General features: G+C 37.8%; 1 non-coding gene across 1 annotated transcript; it reads right to left on the bottom strand.

The window, feature by feature from the left end:
• Positions 1-6,347: 6,347 nt before the first annotated feature.
• LOC142431127 (U6 spliceosomal RNA) lies at positions 6,348-6,456 on the bottom strand. Its single transcript, XR_012780694.1, has one exon. It is a non-coding gene; the product is annotated as a U6 spliceosomal RNA (small nuclear RNA).
• Between the last annotated feature and the right edge of the window lie 229 nt (positions 6,457-6,685).

Below are 6,685 nucleotides of genomic sequence, written 5' to 3'. Positions count from 1 at the left end.
AATTGGGTAGGATTGAAATGATGTAATCTAGGATTCCTGGCAAAAGCAAGATGAGGAGGAGTTTTGAGGCAAGGGTTTTAAAATATTTTAGGATGATGCTCTTCATTCAACAATTGAAGATTCTTTTGAAAGATTCCTGTAAAGAGAAATTAAGCCACTGGCCTAGGTAAGATCCTCTGGGAATATTAAAAATACTAATGAAGATAACTGAGTAATAAGTTCTTGAAAATGTAGACAAAATATCTGCCAACTACTTCTGGGGTAAAGACATGCAATAGAGACCTAATGTAATCCATCTAACCTTCACCAGTTACTCTTTATTCCTCTATTGAGAAGTGTGTGTAATCTCCGCTATGGAAAACAAGTTACGGGCTTGAGGGGGTGGGGGTGGTTTCAGTGCTCAGAATCCAAGCATTATGCAGAAGTAGATGATTTAGATTTGAATACTCAGGTAGAAGATTTAGAAACAGAAAGCTACTCATACGGTTAACCTCACTGCCTTCAAATAAATTCTGACTCCTCATCGAATCAATCCATCCATCCCAATTCACAGTGCAGGACTAGCTAGTACTTAGTAACAGGTGCTACCTACCTTGAAATAGTGCTCATTGACAAAAAAGAAAGAAAAGAAGAAACACCTGTGTACAAACCCATAATAGTTATTTCTATACTTTTTCTGTTAACTAAATTATGTGAATAGTTAAAACAAATGTAATACCATAGTTAGATAGAAAGAAAAAACAATACTGTCTCTTTGCATTTCTTTAAAGAAGAACATAGGCGTTAAATGGCATATATTTTCTCAAACTATACTAATTGTCAAAACACATGGTTCTGTGGTTCAGTTGAACTTGGATTATGATTTTTAAGAACATTTTTGTTTGCTGAAGGTTTCAATTGCTTTTCTTTAAAAGAAGCTCCTGCCTTTTATGTACCCCTTAGATCATTCAAGTTCCCCACCGTAACATTTATTGTAACTACACTATTGAGTCCCTGCTTTAATTAGGGTTAGATACTTTCTCGTTATGCAACATAGCTATCATTGTGACATGCCAAATTAGATTCATTTTTCTCGTTCTATGTATTTTTCTCTAATTCTTTTTTTTTTTACTTTAGCTTATACCTTACAGATTTGAAGGGGGAGAGCCCCACATTTCTCCCTTCACATCCATTCTAGATGCTTTATCAAGAATATACAATCTTCTCATAGTTTCACACTATCCAGTTTTGTTCATGCAAATCTGATTGCTGGTCCTTTGCTTCTAATCTAGCATTTTTATGCAATCAGTTATGAGGCCATCCCATTTGCTTTTGACATCCTGAAATATGATGAGCGCATCTTAAAGGTGGTTCTCTTCTCAGCTACATCCCGGACAATCCTCGGGGCCTTTCAGCCTGATTTTTGCCTTAAATTCTCTGAAATAATGTTATTTTTGAATGTTCTGTAGTTACTTCCCCACATTTTTAACCTTTCTTTGTTCTAAAAAACATATTAGTGAGATGATTGTGTCCTTATATGGAAATTGAGCATCAATTTCTTTGATGCTTTCTCCTCAAATTTCCTTTTTTTTACTCCTCTTTTGAGGAATTTCCTCAATTTAATTATCTAATATTTTTAAATACTGTTTTATTTATAAGACATACTTACTGACTCTAGGAACATTTTAATATTCTTTTATTTTCTTTTTCAAATCAGAACCCTGATATTTTGCTATTGACTTTTCTGGTAATGTTAACATTTTATTTTTTCTGTGTCTTAAATTCTACCTACTTTTGGGTTTTTGCTTGTTTAGTTATTTGGCATTAACTGTCTTGTGTGTTCATGAGGATGCTTCTTTACTTTTGTTCTGCTTTTCCTGAAGATTTCTGGTGCTACTTTGCTCTGAAGGCACATCTGTGGTTAAGTAATTAAATGTTAGCTTTTGAAATTGGTTTCTTATGGCATTCTGTAAGACTTTAGAATTTTGATTAATAGATGAATCCATGGCAACCGGTGGCCTTGTTTAGACTGACTGGGTGGGACACGTCTGCCGGATCCCCTTTCTCATGGTAAAACACTATGTTGACTCTGAGCTCTGGCCCACCATAGAGAGATTGCTTCTCTTTCATGCAGTAAATAATTTGACATTGCACAAAAAGAAGCCTGTTCTTTGTCCTGGTTCCTGGGAAGCAGCATTTACATCTTTGGAATTTCTCAAATGTTAGGATTGTCCTTGTTAGTCACAATGGATTCTATCGCCACATCCGAGTTTATGCTAACCACATGACTCAGACACCATCTATCAACCTGCGGTGAAGTGACAACAGAGGAAAGAATGGAAAGCTAGCAATTTATAGGAGCAATCCATGTTGAAAGTGCAGGAGACCACACATCACCACATGCTCACTTCTATGGAGAATCTGTCTGTGTTTCTTCTAAGGTGAATGTGTTTGTTCTAGGGCAGTTCATGGCGTTTTACTAATCTTTGCCAGCAATCTCTTTCAGAAGGATCGATTCTTCTACAGCCTTCCTTATACGTGGACTAATTTTCACCTGCATAGGAGGTGTTTGAAAATATCATGACTTAGGCAAGTTATGCCTTAGTCCTCAAAGTGGGATCCTAGCTCATCAAAATGTTAAAGACATCTGTACATCAGAATTTCCCAATGCCATGACTATAATTTCTTGACTACTATTTCTTTGAGCATTGACTGTGAATCCTGGCAAAATGAAATCTTTGATGACCGAAATTATTTCCCTATTTATCATGATGTGCCTTATTACATCATGAGTCGTGAGCACTTGGGTTGTCTTTTTACTCATTTGTGAGTCGTGCAGAAGGTGTGGGGTGTCTTTGATTCTCACCAGCAGTGCTTCATGCCATCCTCCCTTCCAGTAAACAAGGGACTGCCATTGCATATAACTCTAATCTGAGAGCCCTGGTGTACATATAGTCTAATTTCTCAAATTATTTCCTCAACCTGCTGAGAAAATAATAAGTAAGGTGAAAAGGTACAATCTCATATCATACCTTTCCTGATTTCAAATGAGGATTCTCTTACTCTGTTAGAATGACAAGAAGGATTCTTATTCCAGGTGGAAGTTGTCTATAGGCACAGTGAAGTGTTATGAGAGAGAGCGTTATGAAATTTGAAATAATCTCCTATCCACAATTTGCTGTGAGCTACACAGCAGATTACCTTTGTAGAGTCAATAAAACAAGAGGAAACAGCCTTCAATAATTCTCTTTTTTCAACCAAGATCCATCTGTCTTCAGCATGATATCCCTCTTGCAAAACCTTTCTCTGAGTTCCTGCTTAAATTTCTCATAGATAAATCTTAAAATATTAATTTTGACAATGATTATAACAGTATTCCCCTTAGGATAGTCTTTTCTGTCATAGTAAACTGTGTGATTGTCAGTCTCAGAACTACTAATACCAGTATATTTCAGCTTAACAATCACCACACCATCAGAATTTATGCATTTCATTAGGGTTTTTGCCAACTTCCAGTTTCCCTAGATTTCACATTCAGTGATGAATGCAGGTTTACAGTTCCTCCTTCCCACGTGGAGTCATGCCCATCAGCAAACGCAGGTCTTCAAAGCTCCCCTCCATCCGGGTCCATCAGGATGACGCCCTTTGTGGAGGCATCTCTTCTCTAGCCCTATCTGAGTGCCTTCCAAGCTCATTTTCCAGCCCTACATCGTTCACAGTTCTGTTGATATCCATAAGGTTTTCAGTAGCTAATATCTCCAAAGTGATAGCCTATTTCTTCTTTTCACTCTGTTCTTTGTTTGGACATTTAAGTCAAAACTGTCCACCATAGGTGAACCTGCCAATATTGGAACTATTGGTGACATAGCTTCCAGCTTCACAGCAACACCCACGACACCAGAGCTTGACTGGCTGATAGCAAAAGTGAGGGACTAACTAGTCTCTCTGAATGGATCGTGTGTGTGTGTGTGTGTGGGGGGGGGTTAGACATCTAGATTCAGTATTATGAATGAGTTTATACAGTTATGATGCTGCTAAGTGGTCTATTGCCCACTCCTATTTTCTGTGCTTGAAGAATTGGTAGAACTTGCTGGACGTAACTTTCCCCTTTTGATACAGTCTCTTAATTTATTTTTCTAAATTCCTGGTCCCTTCACTATTATTTACAGTCCACTTTCTATATGTGTTTCAGTATCTTTGATCTGTTGATAAAATCCATCTTTGTTATCTATTGTTTCTATGTTTTTAACAGAAGAACCCAAAGTGGGTTGCTTTAGTAAACAGAAATTTATTTGCTCACAATTTAGTTCAGAGGTGTGAATGCAGAGTCAGAATTCTACGGAAAGGCTTTCTGGGAGAAAATTTTTGTTTCTTTCAGTGGGTCCCTTAGCACTTTCATGATCTCCGTATGACATCAGCGTTTCTTCATTTGTGTTTCCTTATATCTTAGCTAATCTGCTCTTTTGATATCTCAAAAGTGACAGACTTAACCCACACATTACACAAATATAGTATCTTTAACATAATGAGAAAATCTCTATTTCAAAATGGAGTCAAATTCACAAATATATGGGTTATAATTTTTAATGCATATTTGTCAGGACACAATAGTATATCCCTCTCATTAAGAGAAGAACGATTAATTTATATTTTTATGTAACTTTTTATAAATTGATGAAATGTGGGGTTAGAAGAGAAATAAATGTATGTACATAATTACACATCTTAAAGAACAAACAAATCTGTCTTGAAAGAAGAACAGTAAGAATTCTCCTTAGAGCCAAAGAATGATAAGATTTTGCCTTAGATATTTGGACATGTTGCTAGGAGAGACCAGTCCCTGGAGAGGGCCATCGTGCTTGGTGAAGCCAAGGGGCAGTGAAACAAAGGAAGGCCCTCATCCCAATGGAGGGACACAGTGGCTACAACAATGGGCTCAAGCATAGAAATAACTGTGGGGATGGGGCAGGACCAGGGAGTGTTTCATTCGACTGTCCATACGGTCAGGTAGCCATGGGTCAGAACTGACTCAATGGCACCCAACAACAACCATGCACATTGAACTAGACAGCCCAACCAAGGCACAATATTTACTTATTATGAAGTAATCACTAATGGGTTGTCATTACCATACAATGTGTCGGTTACAGTTTTTTATTCTGATTTTCTTCCTGCAATCTACTCACATTTTTTGGTATTGGTTTTTTTAATCATTTAGTTAGGCTGTTGCTATTTAGGGTATACAAACAAACACAAATTCAACAATGTCTACACGTGCAAGTCAGAGGAACTGATTATGTTCATTGGGATTGTTCAACCATTCTCACAGTCCTTTCCCATGTTTTTAACCCCCCTGAACATCAAATCACTGCCTATTCAGTTTTCCAGCTAACCTTGTTTGTGGTTGTTATCAATTTGATCTCATAAACAAGTAGATCGAATTTTTAAATACTTTTATTGGGGGCTCTTAATCTCTCATCACAATCCATATATTCCTCCAGTGTGTCAAGCACATTTGCACATATGCCCCCATTGTCATTTTCAGAGCATTCTCTTCCCACTTGAGGCCCTGATATCAGCTCCTCATTTCTTCCCACTCCCTCCCCCACCCACCCTCCCTCATGAACCCTTGATAAGTTGTAGATTATTTTTTCCATATTTTATATCATCTTCCATTGCCTCTCACCTACTTTTCCATTATTTGTCCCCCTGGGAGGGGGTTCTAGTTGAGCCTTGTGATCAATTCCCCTTTTCTTCCCCCATCCTCCCCTAATCTTCCTGGTATCTCTACTCTCCTTCTTGGCCCTGAAGAGCTTATTTATCATGGATTCCCTGTGCTGCAGGCTCTTATTTATAGCAGTGTGCATGCTCTGGCTACTCTGATTTGTAAATTAGAATGGAGGTTATGATAGTGGGGGAAAGGAAGCACCAAAGAACTAGAGAAAGTTGTGTTTTTCATCAGTGCTGTACTGCACCCTGATCAGTTCATCTCTTCCCTGTGACCTCTCTATGAGGAGACATCTAATTGTCTACAGATGGGCATTGGGGCTCCATGCCTCCCCTCCCCCAATTCACCTTGGATATGGTTTTATTCTGGGTCTTAGATGCCTGATACCTGATCCCATCAACACCTCATGATCATACAGGCTGATGTGCTTCTTCCATGTGGGCTTTGTTGCTTCTGAGCTAGATGGCCGCTTGTTTTGCTACAAGACTTTAAGACCCCAGATGCTATATCTTTGATAGCCGGGCACCATCAGCTTTTTACACTACATTGTGTCAATATCTCACTTGGGTTGTGATACTGATAATACCCATGTTTTTAACTGTTTGGTGTGTAGCTCTCTGAAATAAAGACTTGAATGAATAAACATATGAATTATATTATCTTTTTTTGCGTGTCATCCTTGCGCAGGGGCCATGCTAATCTTCTCTGTATCGTTCCAATTTTAGTATATGTGCTGCCGAAGTGAGCACAATATATTATCCTTTTTTATGTTAGCTATTCCCCAACTGTTTGCTGAACTGATGGTAAAGATTTGTCATTTATATATTTGTAGCCAAGATGAAATAGACCATCTTTGAAGCTTTGGAGAACAGGACAAAGTTTAATGAAACCTAAAGATAATACATTTTAAGTATTTGAAATGGTAGATTACCTAAAAAACATATTATATAGTCATGAAGCAATCTATTTCATCACTAA

This window comes from Tenrec ecaudatus, chromosome 17 (assembly GCF_050624435.1).
Source record: "Tenrec ecaudatus isolate mTenEca1 chromosome 17, mTenEca1.hap1, whole genome shotgun sequence".
In the NCBI taxonomy this organism is placed as follows: domain Eukaryota; kingdom Metazoa; phylum Chordata; class Mammalia; order Afrosoricida; family Tenrecidae; genus Tenrec; species Tenrec ecaudatus.
This window is presented reverse-complemented; position numbering and strand designations above follow the sequence as displayed.